Source organism: Cryptomeria japonica, chromosome 11, assembly GCF_030272615.1.
Source record: "Cryptomeria japonica chromosome 11, Sugi_1.0, whole genome shotgun sequence".
Classification (NCBI taxonomy): domain Eukaryota; kingdom Viridiplantae; phylum Streptophyta; class Pinopsida; order Cupressales; family Cupressaceae; genus Cryptomeria; species Cryptomeria japonica.
Genome location: NC_081415.1, coordinates 679,799,517 through 679,826,643, shown reverse-complemented (window position 1 = coordinate 679,826,643; position 27,127 = coordinate 679,799,517). Strand labels below are relative to the sequence as shown.

Sequence of the window (27,127 nt, the reverse complement as noted above, 5' to 3'; positions counted from 1 at the left end):
GAGTGAGATCACCAGGGAAATCAGAGAGCATGGGCTGTCGGAGGATTTGCTCAGAGAGGAAGACAACGCTGTCAAGGTGGTTGAGGAATGGGAGACTAGGGAAGAAGTTTATTGGAAGCAGAGAGCCCGCATTGATTGGCTGAAGGAGGGGGACAAGAATACGGCTTTCTTCTTCAACTCAGTGAAAGCAAGGAGACATGGAAATTCCATTCCTATTCTGGTTAATGATAGAGGTGAGCAGTGCTTATCCTTGCAGGAGATGTCTAGGGAGGCTCTTCAGTTTTTCCAGTCCCTCTTTAAGGAAGAATCTCACGGGGAAACAGAGGAGGAGAATTTGGTTCTAGCTTGCATCCTGTTGTGACCATTTCACACATCACCCCATTGCAAATGGGGACCCCTGCTTTTTGCTTTCTAGGGTTTGTTTTTAGGACTTTTAGGGTTTTGTCCATTAGCCTTTGCATTTTGAGCGTCGCCCAGGGGATCACATGGATAGCAAGTCCGGCTTGAGTGATGTCCTGATCCTGAAATTTTGGCTGAGTCTAAAAGTCCTGATCCTGAAAATTGGCTAAGTCTGGAATGTCCTGATCCTGAAATTTGACTAAGTCTGGAAACTGAAAAACCTCCAAAAACTAGATTTTGCAATATAACTCCTAGAGGTCTGAAACCACTCTCAAACATCCTGAAAGTATATATGCAATATAACTTAAAGTATAATGTCACTTATACTTAAATGTTATATTCCATAAAAATTATCCTGATAGAGAGTTCAAAAAGTCAAATTTCGCTGCTGTCCTTCACTAAGGATCTAGAGCAAATTTCGCCCCTGACCCTCTCAGGAGGTCCAAGGCGAATCGCTCCTGTCCCTCTCCAAGGGTCCAGGGCGAAAAGGCTTATTGGAGTCATTCCTGACCTTGTTTGGTCAAATTGGAACATCAAAGGCATGGTGGAGGACGAAATGAATGTGATAGAGCATCCAGACTTGATTAAAGACAATGAAATGATGGAGTTTTGCCTAGAAGGGTAAATTCGCTCCTGTCCCTCTCCAAGGGTCCAGGGCGAAATTCTTTATACACACATTTTTAGACCTTTCTTGGACTTGAACTCTTATTCATGGCGTGTAACAAGATGAAATCTTCCCTAGCCAAGACATTTCATGGTGAAAAGTGAAGCATTTTGGCCTAGAAGGCAAAATTCGCTCCTGTCCCTCACTGAAGGAACGGAGCTTGAATTTCAAATTTGCACTATTTTTGCAAGATCAAAATGATTTTATGATTTGAAGAGATTAAGGAAAACATGGTTTGTGCGTTGAATATAATTTGAGTGGTCCACAAACAAGGAAATATACCAAGATGACAAAAGGCGCTCCTGTCCCTTGCTGAAGGTCTAGAGCGATTTTCCAAAAGTGCAATTTTTTTTGCAAGGACAAAACAAGTTTTGTGATTGAAATGAATGGAAGAAGACATGTTTAGCCCGTTGAAGATAACTTGGAGGACTAACAAGGGACGGATAAGCTTAAAAGTAAAAAATCGCTCCTGTCCCTCACCAAGGGACCAGGGCGAAAAACCTAGTCTCCAGCTCTTCTATCCAAGTTTGGACAAATCTAAGCCAAGGCGCAAGTTTGAAAGAGTGTTTAAAATGCCTTGAGGTGGAATTGAGATGCAAAGATTACAAATTTTGATGACAATGGGGAAAAGCGCTCCTGTCCCTCACTGAAGGACCAGGGCGATTTTTACAAAACCAATAACTTCCCTCCAAGGTTATGCTAAGGCAAGATTGTGCAAGGATGAAAAGTCTTCTAAGGCATGGTGAACAAAGATTTGACTTCAAAATTTGCTAATCCTAGGCTAAAATGCAAAAGTCGCTCCTGTCCTTCACTGAAGGACCAGGGCGAAAAGCTTTGGAACACCTATTTTGCCTTGCAAAAACAAGTTAAACATGTATGGAATGGATGAAAGAGATCATCACTTACCCCACATTGAGAGTTGGCAATTAAAAGGACGAAGGAATAAGAGCAAAAGTAAAAATCGCTCCTGTCCCTCTCCAAGGGTCCAGGGCGAAAAAGTCTTAAAGGCACCTTCCTCTTAGAGATCAAGTGAAATCAAACTCAAAAAATCCAGTTAAAAATGCCATTTAAATGTCTAGATGAAGTTTTGGGCGGAAAAAGGGAGGTATGCAAGGTCTAGATTAAAAAATCGCTCCTGGCCTTCACCAAGGGTCCAAGGCGAAATTGATGATATCCTTCATTTTTTGCATTAATTGAACGTTGACATTCCTTGAAATTCACCAAAATTTGCTAACTTTGGGGCATTTGAAAAAATTAAAATTAAATTGGCATTGATAAATTAATTTTGAGCCTCAAAAAATCGGATTTTTATTATAAAGGCATTTAAAATTAATTTTTGTGAAATTAAAATAAAAAATGGAGCGCTTGCAGGCTTATTTTTATTATTTTATCAAGTCGGCCTCTCCTTTTTGTAATTTTATTTATTTTTTGAGGCCTATTTTGCCAAGTCGGCCTAAGAGGGGTAAGGTGGTGAGCGCTCTCTATATATTGGAGGTGTGTTTTTTCATTATCCAAATCATTCACTCATTGCTTCAAGTGCGAATTTGGAGAGCTAATTGAAGGGGCGAAATTCATCTTGAAGGCTATTGGAGAGGCGAATTTCTTGCTAGATTGGAGGATAATTTCCAAACTTTTGAAGGCATTTGAAGGCGAATTTCTAGATTTTGAAGAAGCTAGTGGAAGGTGAAATTCTTTTGAAGCTAGAGGAGGCGTGATTCATCCAAGAGGAGGCTATGATCTACACTTTGCCTAGCGAAATTCATCTATTTTTGCATCATTTCTTAGAGTTTAATACTCAAGGGAGGGTATGAAGAATTACTTTTTTGAAGTTCTTATTCAAGACTTATTGTGATCCCATTGCAATTTTGTAAAGTCCTTGAAGATCCAAATTCCATTCAGTTTCAAATTAATATCTTAAGTTTTACCTTTGAAAGGTCTTAAATTTCATGCTTTGAGGTTTGATGCTCAAAAGACTAACTTTAATATTTTGTGTAGGCATCAAATGGAGATCCCGGAGTTGGAAAATCAAGCCAGATCAAGGACGGTCTCCTCCAAGAAGATCAAGCAAGGATATGGGCGACCTCCTCCAGTCTAGCATCGACAAGGACGGACTTCTTTGGACTAACGTCATCAGGAATAACTTCTTCCAATCCAGCATTCCAAGGCGAGGTACATCATCATCCTACAAATCAAAGACAAAAGGAAGTCAGAGCAAGGGTTCGTTGAAGAAGCGGATAGTTCTAGATGAATTAATTAAAACTAACTTTTCTCAGCAACATCAAATTGGCATCAACCAAGTGTCGAACGAGGTGGCATCCCAATCATCACTTCTCCAATTGGATTGGTCCACCTCAGCATGTCCAGATTCAATGTACCTAACTCATGGAAGGTGGCACAAACTTCGATGTACCTACCCCAGCTATCCATTGGTCGATTTTTCCAGAGAAGACATGTGTCCTAAAGATACAATTTTATCATCGATCGAGCATTAAATGTTATGTAATGGTTGTAACAAACCCTAATTAGGGTTTTCATTATTGAATCTTGGCCATTGATCTCAAATTGATCTTAGCCATCGAATTGTATTAAGGGCACTATATAAGCCCTGGCATTTCATTTGTAAAGGCAATAGATAGAAAGCAATAGAATAGAGTTAGTGAATAGAGAGTAGTTAGAAGGTGATTAGAATAGCAATTAGAGTAGAGTAGAGTAGAGAGAGAAGGCAAAGATTGTTGCCAAGATGTTGTTGTAAGAGACTTGTAACTTCATTGAAGAAATGGTGAAATTTATGGGTCGATTCGACAATTTGCATGGTCTTTATACTTCTCATATTTGATTTCATGTTATTAGATGAGTGGAAGAAATGTGCTTGATTGATGGTGGAATTCGTATATCCATACTACTAGCAGTTTGTTGATTGCAGACTTGCCTTGTGTAGTCAACTGGAATCACTCAACTTAAGCTTAACTTCAATTGTCGCTTCTTCATTGATATGCATCGGAAGAAATGTGCTTGATTGATGGTGGAATTCGTATATCCATACTGCTAGCAGTTTGTTGATTGCAGACTTGCCTTGTGTAGTCAACTGGAATCACTCAGCTTAAGCTTAACTTCAATTGTCGCTTCTTCATTGATATGCATCAGCCTGATGGTGTCTATGCCTGCAGTGATGATTTGAACATCATAAAGCTTTCTTTCGAAGATCGCACTAACCTTGTGGAGATGGTCCTGTGATGTCAAAACAAGACTTAGTTAGAATTCCATCAAAGATCATTCATTGCTCTTACATTCTTAGTATTAGGATTAGATCCTTTCCTCGCCCTCGTCTTTTTTCCTTTTTTCAAATCTAAGGCAGTAAAATCCGGTGTTCCAGCAAATATTCAAAGCAAATCAGAAGTTCAGTCAAGTGTAAGTCCCCTTGTGATTCTAGCAAATCACATCATACCACAGAGAGCTTATCCACACGTAGAGATCCTACAACGAAGAACCTTGAAGTCACCCTGATTGATCCTTTTCGCGATATCTTCAGCATTCAGAGGCTTTACTCAAGAGAGGATAAGGTACCCTTGGGTATTTTATTCTGTGTTTGATAGTGTACAAAAAACACGTCAACACATCCCTTCTCTTGTCTCGAGGGAGATGAATGAGCAACTTCTGGGGCCTATCTTGATGGAAGAACTAGAGAGGATTGTCTTCCATATGAGGAAAGGGAAGGCTCCTGGACCGGATGGGTTCCCAGTTGAGTTCTTTCCAGAGTTCTGGGATATTATCAAGCTTGATTTATTGGATGTGGTCCAGGAATCCCAGAGAAATAAGCAGATGCTTAGGGCTTTGAATGCGACCTTCATTGCTCTAATCCCCAAATGTGAAGGGGCCGACCGGTTAGGTCAGTTCTGCCCCATCTCTCTTTGCAATGTGATTTACAAGATCATCTCTAAATTGATTGCAGACAGATTGAAGAAGTGCCTGGGGAGTGTTATTTCGGAGGAGCAAAGTGGGTTTATGGAAGGCCGCCAAATTCTAGATGGGGTGGTCATTGCTACAGAAACCATCCACTCTATGGCAACCTCCAAGGAAAAGGTTATGTTTATCAAGCTGGATATGGCCAAGGCATATGATAGAGTTCGGTGGTCCTTCCTTCAGAAGATCCTCAGGGCTTTTGGTTTTGCTGATGAATGGATCCAGTGGGTGATGAGTTGTGTTACATCCACCACTTTTTCGGTGCTTATCAATGGGGATCATACTGAGCTGTTCGGGGCCTCACGGGGTCTCCGCCAGGGGGGATCCCCTCTCCCCTTATTTATTCATTCTTCTTGCTGAGGCTCTGGGGAGGCTGATTAAGCATAATGTGGGCCTAGGTAATATTCAAGGTTGGAATTGGGGTAATGACCTGCAACCGAAGTCTCACTTGCAGTTTGTGGATGATACAGCCCTTATGGGGCTAGCCCGAATCAACAAAGCTTCTAATTTACAGAAGGTCCTGGATGTATATCTTGCGGCGTCTGGCCAGAGGATTAATGAGGATAAGTCTTCTATCCTCTTTTTCAACACTCCAGAAGATATCCAAAGGAGGATTGTTGTTATTATGAGATTCCAAATTGGCTCCCTGCCCTTGACCTATTTAGGAATTCCTATCTCTCCTGGCAACCCTCCTAGGGAGTCGTGGCAGGGGATTTTGGATAAATTCTGATCGAAGGTTGAACACTGGACCCATAGATGGTTATCCTTTGTAGGGAGGGTCCAACTAATTCAATCGGTGGTTCAGGCATTGCTGACCTATCGATGTATGCTTCAGGTGGCACCTAAGTGGTTCTTGAAGGGCTTGGATTCTCTGGCTAGGCAGTTCTTATGGGCAGGAAATCTTTCTGCTTCCAAGTGGAGTCTAGTCAACTGGGACCTGGTGTGTAGCCCAAAGCAGGCAGGGGGGCTTGGGTTAAGGCAATCTATTCTTTTTGGGGAGGCTCTTGCAGCTAAACTGTACTGGAGGTACTGTGTTGAGCAGGATCGAGGTTGGGCCAGGATTCTGGCCAATAAATATATGCAGAGGATCCCGTTGGAGGAAATCCCTAGATATTCGCTTGAAGGAAAGGGCTCTTCGATCTAGAACGCGCTTAAGCGGGGGGCTTCTCTCATTAAGGCAGGGCTTTTCTGGATTTGCAGAAGGGGGGAAGAGGTCCTTTTCTGGAAAGACTCTTGGGATGGTTACCCTCCCATCCTTGATCAGTTTCCTAACCTTGGAAACCTGGGCTAGAGGTTTTTGGACGCGGGATGGTCAAGGGTGAGTGATTTTAAGGTGGTCTACAGGTGCGGTCAACTAGATTTGGAAAGGTGGAAGAATCCTAATGAGTGGCCGGTGGTTGGGATGGAGGAAGAATGTGCTGAGCTGCAGGGCATTTTGGCGAATAGACACTGTAGCTATCTTAAGGGGAGGAATGGGCTAGCTTGGTCCCCAAATCCTAAGGGCGTCTTTTCTGTGGCTAGTGGTTACTGGGAATTGACGAGGCAAAGACTCAAAGGGAAGGGAAGTGAATTGGTGGAAACAGGTATGGAATAATGCTTCTTGGCCGAAGTGTAATTGCTCTGCTTGGACTTTGGCTTGGAATAGATGTCTTACATGGGACAATATCCGCAAGCGGGGATTCTTGGGGCCCTCTATCTGTGTTCTGTGTGGTAACAGAGAGGAAGATTCCTCTCATCTGTTTTTCAGATGCCCTTTCTCTATGCTTATCTGGCACTATTGGTGGGGGGTGTGGAAGCATCCTTGTGTCCATGCTGATTCTCTGGTGGAATTTTGGAGCAGTTTGGGCAAACCTCCTATTCCGTCCTCCTTCATCCAAACTGTCTGGTATATTGGGCCCATTTTCATTCTGTGGCAGATCTGGCTCGAAAGGAATAGGAGGATTTTCCGTGAGGCCAAATTGTTTGTTCAACAAGTCTGGAATAGGATCACAGTTATGATTCGGGAGACAATGGAAGCTAAGTGTGAGGTGAACTTCCCGCTAGGTAGAGACGAGGCAGATATTGTGAGTAGGCTTGGATTGAAGGAGCTATCTCCGACCTCTGCCTGTGTCCGGAGAGGTAGATGAGCTATTAAGAAGGTGCAAAGGGTGGGAAGGTGGGTACCCCCTCAAGAGGAGTTTATCAAGATTAACACTGATGGCTCATCTAGGGGTAACCCAAGCCCGGCTGGAATAGGGGGTGTTGGCAGGAACAACAGGGGGGAGGTTGTTTTCTTTTTCTCAGTTCATAAAGGATGGCAGTCTAATAATCTTATGGAGGGTTTAGCGATTCTTTATGCATTGGAGAGGGCTTTGGCATTGGGTTGTAGGAAGGTGATTTGTGAATCGGATTCACAAATTGTTGTTAATTTGTTGACTGAGCAAAAGGTGAGTGGGATTTAGTGGCAATTGGCAGGGATTGTTCAACGGATTCTCCAAATTAGCTCCTTAATGGAGCAGGTGTCCTTCATCCATATTCCTCGGGAATGGAATGGAGGGGCGGATTGTTTGGCCAAGTGGGCCTCAGATCATGACAGTGATTGGAAAGTGGAAGGTTGGGAGCACCTCTCTGGGGACTATTGTCAGGAACTGCAAAAGATTTTCACTGAGGACATAGATGGTAATGAAGCTGGTTGATGTGTGGTTGGCTTGGTTGTTTTCTCTAGGGGCCTTGGGGTTTTGCCTATCTGTGTAATGCAATTATCTGATTTTCAATAAAGTTTTTACCCTTTTATTTAAAAAAAGTTTATATATATATATATATATATATTAATGTCAACTATGTTTTGTTTTTATGTACTAGGTAACATTCCTCCCCTTAATGCCACTGTATAATGCCTTGGCATTATTATATTTCAAAATTATGAATTAAAAATATTTTTAGCTTATATTTATTTCAATATTTTATTATTTATATTTATAATTCAAATTTAAAATCTATATAGAACAGCCAAACCCAGCTGTATAATGAAAACACAAACTTGCCATACCAGGGACCCTAAACCCATACCCAACCTCATGTCTGAACCAGCTAGTTAGAGAAATGGAGATCCATAAATGTCCAACATTTCACCTCCTTGCTGTTAACAATATTGTCAAAGTATCCACGATTTTACAGAGAGTTACAATTTTGCAGAGATTTGATACAATGCAACAAAGGTTAAAAAATCTTACAACCCAAGGAGCCCTCACTAAACTTAGTCCCATTGTATACACTTAATACAAATTGAATCTACAACAATGTAAAGTTGCAACAATCTCCTATGACTGCTCTGTTATTTAATTTAGTAATATAAATTGGTATCAGAGCCTAGCAACCATAGCATCTAGATCTTGTCACCTCAAGGCTTTCCATCTTTCACCCTTACCAGATCTAAGAACACTACGCTTCTTGCAATCAAGGCAATAAATTTAGTCTCTTTAAATGTTCCTTCTTAACCTCCACAAGAATCTACACTCTTGTTCATAATGGTGTAGTATATGAAACACACTTCATAAAACACAAAATAAATTATTTTAATTTTGAATAATAATTATTTTATATAGCAATACATATATACATTAAAAATATGCTTTCATTTTTATACATAACATATAGCATCATACAATTGTGGATTGTATAACCCTCTACTACCAAATGCATGTATTCGTACACAAAGGAATATAGTCAGCAGATGTATTCAGAAATCAAGGCAACAAAGATACAGTTAGGAGGACCACCTCAAGTCAACACCCAGACATACCAACTAAACAATATGGTAAAAATAAAAGGGAATGTGAATAGAACATATATTTAGAAAAGAATATAAGACACAGCTCAAATTCGATACTGGCTTAGCGGACACAAGTTTTAAAATGCATCCAACTTAGAACTCAGGATGAGGAAAACTTTTTAAAAAAAAGCGTATTAATTTTATCATGAAAAATCAGTCAAGTCAAACCTAGTTTAAATTTTGTTATAAATAGGACTTGATTTTACTTTGAGCTTTATTTTGGAGATTATTTCCGTTAGATGGTCAAATTTATAGACTATCACTACATCTTTTATTATTTATAAACTGGGTTTATCGTCTCTATCAAGTGTCGTAATATGATCACATATTTAGCCAAAATAGGATCAGCATATGACTGCATGCAGCAAGCAGATAAAATAAGGGCAACAGGAGCAACGTAAACAGGTACCATTCTACCCCAATATCTAATATTTGTACACCACAAAAAATTGCAGGATAACAATCATACATGCACTATTATACATTACTCATAGGTTGTAATGAGGAGCGAGATGCCCTGACATAAATCAATGTATAGGAGTGAGATGCTTCACATATATATATGTCTGGGGGAAAACTTAGTTATTAATGGTCAATGAAAGGTTACTGCCCCATAAAACCCCACATACTGCAGTACAAAGTTCAATGATATGACAAGTCAGTTAAATTTGACTTGAAAGTATAAGTATGGCATTATGTAACATTCTCCACAAATGAGAATAATGACAACAATACATATGTGGGATGAAGCCAATTGTGATCAACAATGATGCTACAAAGTAAAAAGTGTAAAGATCAACTGGAATACTCCAAGACAGCAAACAACGAGACTTGGGCAAGTGATTTTTTAGAAAAAGGATAAAGACTAAACAAGTGCTCAAAGAACTCCCATGCAACAAAAAGACTCTTCCCGTCAACACAAATTCTCAAACAAGATCATAAGTATTGTTGGGACAATCATCTGTCCATCCAATCGCAGTCCTGCTAATGAGTACCAGTCCATAAATCTTTCTTCTAGGCTTCAAAATCAATCTACAAGAGTATATGTTGCAGTAGCAATAACAGGAATATGAAGACTTGGGCTGAGATAATAAATACCTGCTTTTGCATAATTGCAATGCCAGTCTGGTTAAGATATGAATGGTATAGGTTTTCTTTGATTAAAAATGGAAGAAGGATCATCTGATGTGGCAAGATCTATTTGCTCACAACCAGTACTAAGAGAAGAACTATAGTGATTATCATGTGTTCATGAAGTCCTACGAGAGCAAAGTCTTATTTGCTTGTGTCTCATCTTAGTCACTGAAGGAGTAGGAATACCCTGTACATGTTAACTAGATCCAATGTGTGTATCATAGCAGCACAAAGCAACAAAAATCATTTTTAAAAAAAAATCGGCAAACCAAAAGTATAAATTTTTTTGAAACAATCGGCAAAAATCAGAAAAAAATTGGCAAACCAAAAGTATAATTTTTTTTGAAAAAATTGGATTGAAAAAAATATATAAAAAATTGTAGAAAAGGAGATTTTTTTTTTTTAAACTTAAGGGCATTTCCATAGCATAGAGATATAGAGAGCAAATAAAATAGAGTTTAACCCATGAATTGTAGAAAATGATTTTTTGTTGTTTATATTCATATTGCTGATTACATAGGCAAATTTTCAGTTAACTTATTAAGAGAGCAATCACCAAATACACAAGGTAATTGTCTAAGTCTAAAATCAAATATTAGTTAAGTCTATGAAGTAACTGAGATCAAAACTTGACAAACAACAATCCAGCTGCTATTATGAATTTAGTAGAAGTGAAAGTCATTTTGAAATAATCCAAGAATTTCATTGTTTCTGAGGCAAGGAGTTTTAATTCAATAGTTTAGAAAGCTTATCAAATTATATTCCACAATTGCATTGCTTTATATCATAGCAGCAAAAATCTTTTGGGGAAAAAATTGGCAAACCAAAAGTATAAGATTTTTTGAAAAAATGGGTAAAAATTTGGATTTTAAAAAATCGTAAAAAATTGTAGAAAAATAGACACAAACTACTTTTTTCTTAAGGGCATTTCCATAGCATATAGATATAGAGAATAAATAAAATATAGTTTAACCCATTAATTGTAGAAAATAAGTTTTTGTTTATATTCATATTGCTGATTACATAGGCAAATATTCAGTTAACTTTTTAAAAGGACAGTCACCGAATACACCAAATAGTTGTTTAAGTCTGAGATCAAAGATTAGTTAAGTCTATGAAGTAGCTGAGATCAAAATTTATCAGACAGCGATCCAGTTATTGATAGGAATTTAGTAAAAAAGGAAGCCATTTTGAGGTGATCCAAAACTTTCATTGTGATTGAGGCAAGGAGTTTTCTAGGGGTAGTTCATAATTTGAGGAAGCTTATCAAATCACATTCCACAGTTGCAATGCTTTATATTCCTCAATGGCAATTGGTAAGTCTTTTATATAGGGTAGAATTCAACAAAAGGAATTTGTTTAGTTGAAGTAAAAGATTAGCAAGCCACTGATTTTGGCAATACCTAGCTTGCAACTACTATTTTAGGTAGAGACAAATTTTAATGATTATGTGTTGGAGGCTGTTTTATTACAAACATGTAAGCTTGATTGTTGTCATTCAGATGTATTTCATGGAGCACTTTGGATATATTGCTCACATAATAAATTATACGTCTTTGTTTGAGCAAAAATTAACTAACTATAAATTATAAATCATATATCCATATCTATATATATCATATATGTCTTCGGACATTTAGTGTCGTGGTAGAAACACTTTGTTGGTGAGGCAGCCACCAAGGTTCAAACCTCCACAAGGCCATTGAGCTTGCAGGCCTTCTGCCTTCACTAGGCTGTTGAGCTCACAAATTTGAACAAGGGGGGTAGGGAATGATGACCCCCCGAAAAATAGCCTTGCGGGAGGAGATCCGCTATAAGTGGTCTCTCTAGGATCAAACCAAGCTAAAAACCAGAGTTTCCTCCATCAAAAAAAATATATATTATATATTATATTAAAAATTAAATATGTACATTATAAATTTTACATTATTTTTAATTTATAGTTTATTATACAACTATTAATATATATTCATAGTCTATAAGAGTTTGTATTTCATGGAGAACTTTGGATATATTGCTCACATAGTGAATTATACGTCTTTGTTTGAGCAAAAATTAACTATATCAGTTATAAATTATAAATCATATATCCATATCTATATATATTATATATGTCTTCGGACGTTTAAAGTCGTGGTAGAAACACTTTGTTGGTGAGGCAGCCACAAGGTTCAAACCCCCACAAGGCCATTGAGCTTGCAGGCCTTCTGCCTTCACTAGGGTTGTTGAGCTTGCGAATTTGAACAAGTGGGGGGAATGATGACCCCCCAAAAAATGGCCTCGCGTGAGGAGATCCTCTGTAAGTGGTCTCTCTAGGATCAAACCAAGCTAAAAAAACGAAGTTTCCTCCACCAAAAAAATATATATTATATATTATATTAAAAATTAAATATGTACATTATAAATTTTACATTATTTTTAATTTATAGTTTATTATACAACTATTAATATATATTCATAGTCTATAATAGTTTAATTTTAAAAAACTACTTTATAGTATTAAATATAAACTAAAGGGGTCCGCTCCCTCCCCCTCAAAGTGTCATCTATAATAGTGCATAATAGTATTAATTTTAAAGCTAGTGTACAACATCAATTATATACTTGTTCGCAGCATAATCCATGGGGAGGGGCGTGCAAAGAGCTTGAGTCATATTGAAGCCACGATTTAGAGCAGATCTGCCAACTACTTCAACACTATCTCATATGCCCCCGCATAATTTAGGATGATTGAGACCCTTTCAAATTTGGTTGATGACCACCATTGCTCCTCCCACTCTTTTATTTAGGGATTTTCAAAGGTTGGAAAGAAAACTAAGAGACAAAATAACAAACTGTTTCAACATTTATTCCATCTCAGATCAACCCTAATTCTGAGCAATTCAGTAATTTCAAAAGTTTTCCTAAGGTTTTGGGAGTTTTTACAACAATTTTTTTCACTTTTTTTGCCATTTTTGGGGGGTTTTAACATGATTTTAATGCGACTTAAATGAAAAAAATCATTGAAAATTGGGTCATCAATTTTTTGTGAATCAGGATTTTTCAAGGAATAAAGCCACTGGCTCCAGGATTCAAGATTAATTGGGTATAACCGTGATTTTTTGCAGACTATTGCTTCTTACATACATACATGCATATATATGTTCAATCAATAGGGTTAGGCAAACCATATCATATTCATTGATTATCAATAATACTATTCAAGCATATTAGGGTTTGGAAGAAGAGACATGATGGATCTACCCGAAGCAATCTCTACACCAAGCCCAAGAGTGGTTATCTACCACAGCCCTCTTGCTTGCTTGGCGGCTTGTACCTGCTTTCCCCATTCATGTCTTGTCTTCCGGAAGATGGTTGCCATCTTGTGGGGTTGGGGTGAGGTTGTAGGGGGTTCCTTGACTCTATAAGTGCCCGCTCACCACCCTTCTCTTACACCTCAGGCCCTACTTTATATACTCAAGCATTCTCTATTATGCATAAGCGACATGTATATAAGACAATGTTTGGCAGAAATATCATGTATACCACCGAATATAGGCTTTGGTAATAATAATCTGTGATAACTAGAAATCTGCTGTGATGAACTGGAATTGTCTCCTTCGTGATTGTTGCTCTCTATCTTATGGGCAATGATTCATCTTGCTGCTCCACTTCCATTAATTGCGTACTCTTTTAAAACCTTTGTATCTCATTGAGGAGACACATCTCTTTGGAAAGAGATATTCATTCAAATGGATCATGTCTTCTCATTGCTGTCTTTTTATTCATATCAGATCTGCACTTCTGATTATTCATTGCAATGCGTATTTTCTATTCCCCGAGTTGATCTCCCTTGGATGTATTCCTCAAATTCTCCCCTTTATATCTTCCCATGTGAGGGAGAGCCACACCTCTTCATCATATCTGCCCTTTGCAAGAGTCGCAGCCTTTAATAATTATCACCCTTTGAAGAGTTACAACCCTTCATCATTTCTGCCCATTTCTTCCTACTTCCATTAATCCCTCCTTGTTTTACATGCTCCCTTCTTTCTTCTTCCTCCTTCTATACTCCTTCCAAATGAGGTTCTCTTGTCCCTTTTATATCTTGTGTTTGAGGGAGTCATAAGTTTTCATTTCATGCCTTTTCACCATTCATTAAACTTAATTATATTTTAATTTCATTCTTTTATATTTTTATTTTAATCTTATTTTTATTCTTTTTCATTCTAATTTTATTATTATTCTTTATAATTAAATCCTATTCAAAGAGGGGACATTACACTCTGCCCTGCCCAAGATTGCTTGTCCTCACGCAATGTCAGTTTTAATTTTCTCAAACTAAATCATCTACCAATATGAGGATCCCCCAAATCAACCTTTGGGAATTTGTAATCTTTCTTGTGATGTAATTAGCTTCTTCTGTATACTCTAAGATAATTTAGGAATTAGGAGTTCTACACGAAGTGATGTTTCTTTCATTATCTTGGTTAATGTAAACTCGCGCTAACATGATAGACATGCTGGAAATACATCAGGTCTAAACCAAGCATTGAGCATACACATGGATATATGCAAACACGGCGCATACACACGAATACACATTGTTAGATTCCTTTCCATTGACTAGTGTGAGAATTTGCCTATAGAAACCCAAGATCATAGCGCAAAAGTAAGAGAGAACAAAATAGACAAGAACAATCTCATCACGATGCAAAATGTCCAACAAGCCTGGATTAATTGGATCAACATACAATGATCATGAGCCTGCTTATAAAGGCAAGGCCATAGGGAAATGAGAGCACACAATCATGACATGTGGCTCAATGAGATACAAGAGTAGGTAGGGGTAGGTGGAAGAAATAATAGATAATTCCACTAAAGGTGGATCACCCATCAAAGGTGAAATTTCTCCTACAAGCATATTCCCTAGATATGCAATTCCCTACGTGTCTCATATGCAAATTACCATGAAATGCATTATCCTAAGTCAACTGAAGTAACGTGTAATTACATGAGACATAAGTTACACCAACAACTAGAATGATTACTTCATTCATCTTTACCCTGCAGGATGGCAATATCATGCTCTAATACCATTTGTAATGTCCCCTTCCCAACTTGCCCTAGAATTTGCCCTAGAAATCACAATTGGAACAAATTAGGGTTAGGGTTACATCTTACCAAGTAGAATCTCTTTAAATGATCCAAATCCATGAATCACTAAATCCAAGTTATATATATATATATATATATATATATATTTCTTATGTTATGATTACAAGATCCAAATCCAAGAATCACGCCATTTAAAGAGATATTATACTTGGTAAGATGTAACCCTAACCCTAATTTGTTCCAATTGCGATTTCTAAAGCAAATTGGGAAGGGAACATTACATGATTGGTTAGGGTTTTGGAATTTTCAGAATATAGAAGGTTGCAAGTAGCGACTAGGTTTTGATGCAAGATCAATAAGATAGGGATTTTCAAATTCATGGCATCAATAGAGGAATTGTCAGTGTTTCAAAAGTTCATCTGGGGATTTGCAAGGGAAGCGCTAAGGAATGTTGATGTGTTTTTCATGCACATGCGAACACAGAATAAAATACCTAAAGGTACCTTATCCTCTCTTGAGCAAAGTTTCCCGACTGCTGAAGATCTCGCCGAAGGATCAGTCAAGGCAACTCCAAGGTTCTTGTATGTAGGTTCTCTACTCGTGGATAAGCTCTTTGTGGTATGATGTGATTTTGCTGGAAACACAAGGGGACTTACACTTGATGACTAAACATCTGATTTGCTTTGAATATTGCTAGAATACAGGATTTCACTAACCTAGATTTTTTTGAAAAAAAGAAAAAGGATGAGGGCGAGGAAAGGATCTAATTCTGACACTAAGAATGTAGGAGCAATGATTGATCTTTGATGAAATTCTAACTAAGTCTTGTTTTGACATCCCAGGACCATCTCCACAAGGTGCGATCTTCGGAGGAAAGCTTTATGATGTTCAGATCATCGCCACAGGCAGACACCATCAGGTCAATGCATATCAATGAAGAAGCGACAATTGAAGTTAGGCTTAAGCTGAATGATTCCAGTTGACTACACAAGGCAAGTCTGCAATCAACAAACTACTAGTAGTATGGATATACAAATTTCACCATCAATCAAACACATTTCTTCCACTCATCTAATAACATGAAATCAAATCTGAGAAGTATAGAGACCATGCAAATTGTTGAATCGACCCATAGATTTCAGCATTTCTTCAATGAAGTTTTACAAGCCTTTTACAACAACATCTTGGCAACAATCTTTGCCTTCTCTTTCTATTCTACTCTAATTGCTATACTATTAACTGACTATTCACTATTTCTAACTATTCACCTTCTAACTCCTGACTATTGACTAACTATTTGCCTTTACAAATGAGGAGTCAGGGCTTATATAGTGCCCTCAATACAATTCAATGGCTCAAATCAACTTGAGATCAATGGCCGAGATTTTACAATGAAAACCCTAATTAGGGTTTGTTACAACCAACTCAATTTTGGCCAATGAAATAATTGCATTATTTGGACACATGTCTTCTCTAGAATATTCGACCAATGGATAACCGGGGTAGGTACATCAAAGTTAGTGCCATCTTTGATGAGTCAGGTACATTGAATCTGGACACGTTGAGGTGGACCAATTCGACTGGAGGAGTGATGACTGGGATGCCACCTTGTCTGACACTCGCAACTTGGTTGATGTTCAATTTGATGATGCTGAGAAGCTAACTTTAATTAACTCTCCCGAGCAATGGACCCTTGCTCTAACCTCCTTTGTCTTTGATGTGCAGGATGGTTCCTTCAAATGCTGGACTGGAAGAGGTTGTCCTTGATGATGCTGGAATGGAGGAGGTCGTCCTTGATGATGTTGGACTAGAGGAGGCCGTCCTTGCCCTGGCCTGGTCTTCTTTCACCTGCAAGACAAACCATAAAATGATTAAGGACACATAATATATTTATTCTAACATAGCATTTTATACCTTAAATCATCAACAAAAGATATTAAAATGAAGTTAGTTCAAGACTCTTTCCAGGGACAAGCCCTATAAGAATTTCGCCCTGGACCCTCTGGAAGGGTCAAGAGCGAATTTTGCATTTTGGACAAATTCCACCATGTCTCTACTCCAAAATGCCTTCCAAGGCAAGCATACACTATTTTTCCTTCCTCCAGAGCCTAGGGATCCACGCCTTGACCTTCCTCATGGGCAAACTAAGTGATTTTGGGAATTTCGCTCTAGACCCTTTGGAAGGGTTAGGAGCGAAATTCACTTCTTGGCTAGAATCCTTCATTTTTTCAAAGCTCTCACATATTTCCAAAGTCCAAACATGTCCATCCTTCCTTTCAAGATGCTCTGCAAATCAAAATTTGGTCAAACTAGGGAGGAAATGAGCTTTAGGAAGATTTTCACTCTAGACCCTTTGGAAGGGTCAGGAGCGAAAATCTCATTCTAGGCTAGATTACTCACTTTTCAAACTTCAAACCACTTCAAGAAGCAAACTTAGATCATTTTCCACCTGAGGAAGAAGGTTTCAAGGTCAACCAAGGTAGCAAATGAAGTTTATGATGAATTTCGCTCTGGCCCCTTTGGAAGGGTCAGGAGCAAAATTCTCCTTTAGGCCAAAATCTTGTTCTTCAAAATCAATCAACTCCATCTCAAGGCAAGAACATACCAATTCATCCCCCAACATGCCCTAGAAACCAACACTTAGTCAAAATTTGAAAGGAAATGAGAGCTACAAAGATTTTCGCTCTGGACCCTTTGGAAGGGTTAGGAGCGAAAATCATGTTTTGGGTTGGATCCTTGACTTTTCCTATTTTCATCCTCTTTGGGAGGCAAACATAGATCCTTCCTCATGCATCTCCACCTTGGTCTTAACTCTTGCTAAAGGAAAAATGAGTGTTTTCAAGAATTTCGCTCTGGACCCTTTGGAAGGGTCAGGAGCGAAATTCATCTTCTTGACTAAAATCCTTCATCTTTCAATCTTGACAAGGCTAGAACATTTAAAAATACCTTCAAACATGCCTTAGGAACTAGAAATTTGGCCTTGATAAGTGAGAATTTGAGGTCTTCAAGGATTTTCACTTTGGACCCTTTGGAAGGGTCAGGAGCGAAATCCCTATTCTTGGCCAAGATCCTAACTTCATTTTCACATTTCTTCATTCAAACAAGCGTTTTTACCTTCATTAAAGCGTGGGAATGCGTTAGTTCTAGGTTTTGGTCAAAGTAGAATGTCTTATGGAGAATTTTGCTGTGGACCCTTTGGAAGGGTCAGGAGCAAAATTTGACATTTTGGTCTCTCCGTCAAGATCATTTTATACTTAAGTTATATTCCATATATACTTCCAGGATGTTTGAGAGTGGTTTCGGACCTCCAGGAGTTATATTGCAAAATCTAGTTTTTGGAGGATTCTTCAATTTTCCAGACTTAGTCAAATTTCAAGATCAAGACATTGCAGACTTATCCAAATTTCAAGATCAGGACATTCCAGACAGCCAAATTTCAGGGCATTTGAAGATTAGGATGACATTCCAGACTTCATCACTCACCAACTTGACCTAGCTCGGACCTTCAAGAATGATACCCACTCACAAAGCAAGACACAATTAGCAACAAGAGCAAAACCAGGCCCTAAGGAAGACTCTCAAAGAAACCCTAACCCGGAGCACCTGCTGACTCCCCTGGCTCAAGCAAAGCCTACCATCCAATTGATCCCCTGGCGACACTCAAAATGCAAAGGCTAACAGACAAACCCTAAACCCCAAAAAGCAAAAAAGTAGGGGTCCCCATTTGCAATGGGGCGATGTGTGAATAAGTCACAACATCAATAGAAGGTTGCAAGTAGCGACTAGGTTTTGATGCAAGATCAATAAGATAGGGATTTTCAGATTCATAGCATCAATAGAGGAATTGTCAGTGTTTCAGAAGTTCATCTGGGGATTTGCGAGGAAAGCGCTAAGGAACTTCACCAAAATCACCTCTAGAGCCACCTATCAAAAGTTTATTTTTACCCAAAGCTATTACTTGTAATTGCCCTATTTTTAGATGATCTTCTAGAAGGTCTATTATTAGATTGTAGTTATCCTTGTCTAGAGTCCAACTAAAGATTGACTAAGTTGGATTTAGTAGTTACTGAATGGAAAATTGTAATAGAGCTTGTTTTGCATGCAATCAAGCTATTGTCAAAGGTAGAAGTCATTCTTAGCAATTTTATTTATTTTCATGCAATGAATTGTAAACCATATTCTTAAGTGCTTTTGGCAGCTCATTAAGGGATGATTCATGATCCAAAATTTAGTACTTAATAAAATTTTCTATCACGCTTGTTTTGTTGCTCACTTGTTTAAGAATTTAGTGCCTTAAACCTAAGTTGCTGAATAATGGGACTTTTCGGAATCTGATTCTGAAATGAATCTCTTGTGGGTACGTCTGGGGTTTGTGTTTTTAGATGCTGAAATGTTTTCAAAATATTTAGTGATTCTAGTTTGATATTTTTGATATTCTTAAGATCTACAGTGCTGATTAGTGAACTTAGAACGTATCTATCATGAGATTCTAGTTTGATCTTTTTGATATTGAAAACTGAATTTAAATTAGTCTATTATGTTTCACAATTTGAAATTTGTAATGGTTTTGTTTATAGCATATATTTAATTTTTGTATGAACATACCGAAAACGTACCCAACCCCCCAAAAACATTTCTGCCGTACCCACGTACCCATTCCCGATCCCGTATCCAATTCGGCAACTTAGCCTTAAACATTTTTAGAGTTAAATACCACTTAAACAACTATTACAAGCTTTGTATTGGAGTAATTCTTAAGTTAGTATTTGAAGCTAGAGCATTGGATGCAATTCTCGTGTTTAGCTAGTGATGTCCTTTGTATGTGTTGACGAAGCAAATTAAAGGGATTTCACAATTGACTGCACGCTTTGCATTGTTGTTTGCAGTAAAATGGATCTTGTAATTGTGTATGCAATTCCCCTCTTGTCTTATCAAATCTTCTATGTTGTTTAAAGTTTAAACCAATCTTATCATTGTGTGTACTTGCACTACTCAGTCTCTGTCTTTAGTTGAACAATTTAAGCATGATAGTTGTAGGGTTTACGCTCAGTCAAAAAGCATAGAAAAACTTTTTTGGGCTTGAGTTGAAGTGTGTATTAGTCATTTGTCCTGAGTGAATCCAAAAAGGCATACATTAGTTTTGTTCAGGCTGCAAGCTTTGCATTGCAGTTTGTAGTGAACTGAGTCTTGTAGTTGTATTTCACATTCTCTTTGTTGATTTACTGATTCTTTTGTATTGTTTAAAACAATCTTATATTTGTGTACTTACACTACTCGATCTGTTTTCAGTTGAACAATGTAAGCATGATAGTCGTTAGATTTACGAAATTCATCAAAAACCTTTTTTGGCTTGAGTCGAAGTGTGTATCAATTGTTTGCCCTACATGAATCCAAAAATACATACCTTTAGTTTTGTTTAATATGAGCACGAACCACACTACACAAAATTGGATATAGCAAGTATGTATTGTTCAAATGTGGTTGGCTTCTTGTGTATAGGGAACTTCACCTTCTATTTCAAAGAGAAATTCTAACACACATTTATTCTGTTTTGTGTTGCACTAAAATGTGTGAATTAAAACATTAACACACAAAATTAAAATGCTGCCACATGATATAAACAACATGCCAATACCCCCTCAATGCACTCTCAATCAAGGCAGCTTCAAAATAGTTCAAATTAGCTTCTTGCAAATAAAGCACACAGCTCTAAAGGTGGTTCAACCCAACCACAAACAATGCCTACAACAAGAAAATGCTAGAAACCAATTGTCCCTTCTAATTCAAAAAGTGATTCTCCCACAAATTCATTCTATTTTGTATTGCATTAAAAGGTGCAAATTAAAACACTAATACATCTAAAATTGAAATGATGTCATTCATGCAAATGCCCTATCAATGCAGTGTCATTCAAGGTAGCTTCAAAATAGTTCAAGTCAGCTTCTTGCAAATAAAACACACAGCTCTAAAGGTGGTTCAACCCAGCTACAAATAATGCCTACAACAAGAAATTGCTAGAAACCAGTTGTTGAAGGCCTAACTCATTGAGTGTTTGCAAGTGAATTCTATCAATCAAAAGGGAATTATAGTAGCTTCCACCAGATGTTTTATGGCCTACAAAGGAGGCTGTAGTTCAAATGGAATATGAATTACTAAGCGAAAATGTTGCTCTAGATGCAGCCCACAGACCATGGATGGAATTCCAAGTTAATTGTGGCTACTCTACTTAATGTTGATTACAAAGCGACTTTTTCACATGTAAGTTTGACTCCCAAAACAGTATAAAAGTCCAACATAGAACTAAACCAGTCAAATCCACCATTACTTGAAAAAACTGCAAGTAATTTAATAACTCGCATCTAAAACATAGTTATTCAGTTACATGCAAGAGAAACAGGAAAAATAAAAAAATCCAAAAAAACAATTCTCTATATTTTCAAATATTATTCTTATTCAAAATATAAAGTTTCCAACTTTTCCTGCGATTTTCCATTCTAAAATTAAGTTAACAAACAATTACGCCCTGGCCACACCATGTCATTGTTGTGTTAATCGTGATATTAGGTTGCACAATGCCACAATAATGCTGCCATGCCCCTAACACGTCAGTAAAGGAAACAACACTCTGAGCTTCACTTTTCTATGATGTTGCAGCGTGTCCAGATCAAGACATGCCCCAACAATGCTCAAGGTAATTGAATATGACTTTCATGTCTTCTACAAACAAGGACTTGATCATAGTACAGAAACAGAATATGTGACATAGAAGGTATTGCTCGCAACTTCAACCATGATGGCCACTCAAAAAATAAAAATGAAACTAAGCCAAACAACAAAAAATCAATGTTGAGCACAAGTCTATGTGCAGTCTTCCCAAGACAAAGCCCATGGCCTCAAATATTGATGCTTGTGCTCAACTCTTAATTTCACATTCAGAATGTATTTCCAATGGCACTGCTAAACGTTTACCCTCTTGGCACTAATTGCAAATACACTATTTCACATAGCTCAAATGCCACAAAGAATCAGAGGGCAATGCAAGTAAGCTTTTGACACTGTTCTCAAAAGACATCTATTCATGTAAATTCCTGCTGGTGAGTTAAAAGCACATAAAGGTGTCAAATGGTTTGTGAAGTTAACTTAGGAACAATTCCAATGTTACATCAGCTAATAGGCTTGCAAAAACAAACAAACCAGCAGGTGGCATTGCCTCAACTGTGTAAATGTTGTTTGTATGTTTCCTGCAATAATATTAGGCTAATTTGCAGGATGGTATGCATTTCAATGTTCATAACAAAATGGCACCTTTGATGTTAAGGCATCTATATGTAATCATTTGCAAATTAGGTGGATCTAAACAGACAATTAAGTAAATAAAGTCTGCACCTTTCACATAAAAATGCAGCCCTAAAGAATAATACACAGTACTGTCACCACCAACATGCATACCAAAAAGTCTGCCGCCTCTTGATAGTTATTTATTAAAGAATCCTCTTAAAAGATTAGTAATACACCAATAAGTGGCAATAACAAAATATAGCACCTTTTAAAAGCTACTGCGTCTTTGATGTTTGACAATCACCAACCAAAGTATAACAGAAATCGTCATGAAGGAGTGAATTCAATAAATGTTATCAAAGAAAACACATCCACTAATCAAACAGATCAAGATCCCTCTAAAATAAGAAAGAGCGGTACATATCTGTCATGTAGAAAATGTTCCTACAGAAAAAGAATAGTATAGCAAGAAATATGCTCACTGCAGCTAAAATAATTTACAAATTTCGATGCACATTTTAATTTCCAAAGATCTACACCAGATATTCAGCTCACTGGTAAGGTGTGACTTCCAATGAATGCTACAAGCAGATAGCAAACCCCGTAAGATGCTTGTTCCAATTTACAAACTACAAAAAATATCAATTGCAGCCTCAAAAAGTTGAAGTAGGTAATTCATAGCCATGGTTCCATAAACCTCAAACTTAAAAAGTACCAAACTTTTGTGCATTCACAAGCTCCAAACAAAGATGTAGCCTCATTTAGAAAAACAATCATAGAGCTGGGAAGTAGTTTTGTTTAACGTTTGGTACTCTATTGAAAGTTAATAGAGATTTAGAGTTGGAGCCAGATGACTCCAAACAGCAAGCAAAGGAATCAAAGAGTGATGCAACACTTATCAAATACATTGTATCCTAATATTAAATGTACTTCATCACACAAGACTGCACAATACAATAAATTGCATTGACTTATTGTTTAAAAACTAGTACTCTGCTGAAAATTAATAGAGATTTTGAGTTGGAGTCACATGACTTTAAAACAGCAAGCAAAGAAAACAAAGAGTGATACAATGCATACTAAATACTATCAGACCCTAAAATATATTGTACTATATAATGTTTTTTATTCCAACATTTAGGGTCTCCCTCTCAAGATCGCTGAGGGAATTATTAGATCAAAGATATAATTTTTTGGATATCTTTCATGTAGAAAAAGACAGGAAAGGGGGAAGTCAGGAAACAAGTATTTAGATTAAGATAAAAAATAGCAATCGTTTCAAATCTTTGAAGATGTTAAGCTAGAATCAGTAAACAATATTGTATAGGGGACTTAGCTCTCAACCTCAACAGGAAAATTAAATCCAAGTGCAAGATGTGGAACGTGAGATAGACAAGCAACCAGGTACTAAAGCAAGAAGCCAGCCTAAAAGAGAATGCAAGTAAACAAAAGAAATGAAGAAGTTAAAACAAGAATTGAAAACAGAAAAATCTGGAGCTCTCAAGCCAGATAAATACACTCCAATGTCAAAGAAATAATGAAGGAACATCAGAAATTAGGCACTAAAGGGAAGCAGTGCTGAGTTGTTAAGACTACAGAACACAATTGACGTTTGATAATTTTACAATGTATACGCCTGTGTGAAACTTATTTGCAAGTCCAGGTTAGATTTATAGATTTGTTGAAATCAGATACATACTGTAGAATATCAGGCCCTTTTCTCTACTTCTGAAAAAATTAAAATTACAGAATACTGCTTAGCAGATGTACCTTCTGTCACTCAAAGAATTTAAAATTTAGATCACATATGTAAAAGCTTTTGCAGATAAGAATTTTCTCTACCTGTTTATCATTATCATAGAGATTATATCCTATTCCTACTACAGAGGTGTAAACACACATGTCGTACCTCTCAAAGGGAACTAAAGTTTGCATCAAGTCTCACAGTTCGACATGTTGTACAGAAATATAGATAGCCCCCATGTATGGCTAGGAAGGAAATATATATATATATAGAGAGAGAGAGAGAGAGAGTTTTCCCTATCATATACGATAGGTAGATTCTTTCAGAAACAAGATTTGTCGTAGAAAGATTTGCTGCCATCAAGGGGTAGTAATTTTTCAGAGACAACAAGTACTATCCTTCATTCTATGCATACACATAAAACGTGTCCATTGTAGTCATCCAAGATCCTCCTATGCAAATACTCACTAGTTGTTCCCTATGTGCAAAAAATGTGCTACATACAAAAGCTTATACCCCAGAAGATGAAATTTATTTGACATGAGTTGCACGTGCAAAAATGAAGATCCACTGAAGAAATAAGGTTTACATTTCAAATGCATTTAGCTTGCTTTAAAAGAAAAATGTCTCTGAGATGGTACAGGCAAATTGAAGTTACTTGGGCGATATTTGAGTGACACCTATATTGACCCTAGCAAGTATGGGTTACTGTTTACGCCCTGGGTCTCACCATCGATTAAACTTGAGGGTCAACTATTTGCAGAGTCTTAACCATAGTCAATAGGATTAGTTCATCTCCATACCACTCTATCCCCTCTAGGACTATATTGTAATCTAACCATACATTTATTCATATACTCCGTTTGATATGCCCCTTCAATAGTCGTATCCCACATATCTACCAGTGGCTATGGTTTTAACATTATGTCAAAGGAGCTATATCAATTGAACAAGAGGTGAAACACGACAGATGACATTGGCAGATGCCAGAATACATAGACGAACCCCTCAGACATGGTCTAAACAAAAGGAAGTTTGTCGACATTAGGGTATCAAAGAAAAGAAAAAACTTTTAACATTACAACGTTTAAAAAAACATGTGGCTTGTGTTCCTTAGAAATTTTTTAACCTCTATATTCTTAGATCAGCTTTGCCCTTATAAAAATGCCAATATAATGCAAAGTTTAAAAGCCAATATCCCCCCCGAAAAAGCTTTCTTCCTTCCCAGTCCGCATTAATCATGTCATTATCGCATGTTACAATAAAAAAGTTACTAATGTTCTTTAGATTTCTTTAAACCTTGAGATTCTTAGATCCTATATCCGCTTTACCCTTATATAATTATGTTTATCATAATCCTATGTTGAAAAGTTAATATCCCCACAAAACAGCTTTTTTCCTTCGTAGTCTGCATTAAGCCTATCATTATCCAATGTTTACAAAACCAATAACCCCACAAAAACAACTTGTTTGCTTTGGACTCTGCATCTTCAATCTGCTAAGCAATCCAGCACGTGAAACACCAAATAAACAAAACTCACCTTTCCTTTGTAGACACTGAAGTAGCTTTCCCCACTTACAATCTCCCCGCTATTCCTTGCAAAAATGAGCTCGCTGACTCCATATCTGAATTGAAAAACTGTCTGCTAAAAATCCCAGTGAACAGGACCCGACCCAGAAAGGCGTGGGTATCCAAACCGCAGAATAAGCCTCATCCTCGTCATCAGACATGAAAATTATGACCCCCTAACACAAAATGTACCAAAATCCTAACTGTGCTACGAATTATGAGTGACTATTATCAAAATGATAATACAAGGGCTCCTATTATTAGAATCACAATCATACGAAGCCTCCTTACAGTTGGGTGTTAAGAAAACCTTAACTGCACCAAGACTTTCCTCTAAGAAATGGATATTTCCAAAATCCGTCGGCTTAACCCCAAAAGACCTAATTATACTGAAACTTGTGAGAACATAGTATCATCAGAATCCAAATTCTACCAACCCTATCAAAACTGGGGATAATAAGAAACTCTCTGTACTGAGACATTATAAGAAACGGATATGATAAAAAATCCCTACTGTACTGAAACTTATAAAGGTGGATCTCTACTAAAATGATTCCTATGACAAATGGGTCTAGTGGGAAACTGTGTTTCACATGTCCCCAATGAAGATTTTACCCAAAACTGAAAACTTAATAATATTTAAGGCATGTCAGATCAGTATAGACTCATCCCCATACAGGGACACCTGGCCGAATTGGCAGATGAGGCGGAATCTTCGTACCACCAATTGTAAATGGCTTAATGTAGTTTGTCCAGGATTTTGCTGTAAAGCAGATGACGATGGACTTCCCTAGACCAGACAAATTGGATGATTAAACAGCATTCATGAAGGCACACAACCGCTTACATCTTGTAATAATATATAAATATATATCCTTTCTTCTGATTAATCACCAGATTGAGAGAGGGCAGTTGTGACAAGTATTTTTAGATCTGATTTTCCCTTGGAGTGATGATGACCAATCATGAAAAATCTGCAGAGTGGGCTCCACATGACCTTGAAAGTTTGTTCTCCCCAAATTTCATCCAATTACATGTGTGCTTTCTAGGGGAAAGTGGGTTTTCATTTTGTGTCATCAAGGAATGGGAATGGACCGCCTATTTGCTGTAATTTCTGAAACTAACGAACGACACACAAATGGTGGCTCGATGAAAAAGTTACCAAAATAATGCAGTATAGGTTGAGGTGTGAGCACTCTGGATAATGGTCACGCCACCAATGAGAGACTTGTCCTCATATGCCATCCACTCAATTTGCCCGTTCAAAATGGACGAATAGGACCGACCCTCTAGGAAAGGTTCCATCCGAAATACTAATACAAAATGGATCTATTACACAGAATATTTCTTTAACAAAAAGTTTGTTAATGGTTTTTTCTTTTTTCATTTGAAAATTTAAAATTAAAAGTGTTTTGGTGGACAATTTGAGCAAGTAGCAAGTTGTTTGAGGAGAGTGTTTAAAAAATTGCAAAT

General features: G+C 37.5%; 1 protein-coding gene across 1 annotated transcript in view; it reads right to left on the bottom strand.

The window, feature by feature from the left end:
• Window positions 1–26,843, bottom strand: part of LOC131038152 (BTB/POZ domain-containing protein At3g05675) — a 34,768-nt gene extending 7,925 nt beyond the window's left edge. The window contains exon 1 of the mRNA XM_057970493.2: window positions 25,626–26,843. The gene's annotated coding sequence lies outside the window, so the exon portion shown is untranslated. The remainder of the gene's footprint in view (window positions 1–25,625) is intronic.
• Window positions 26,844–27,127: the final 284 nt, after the last annotated feature.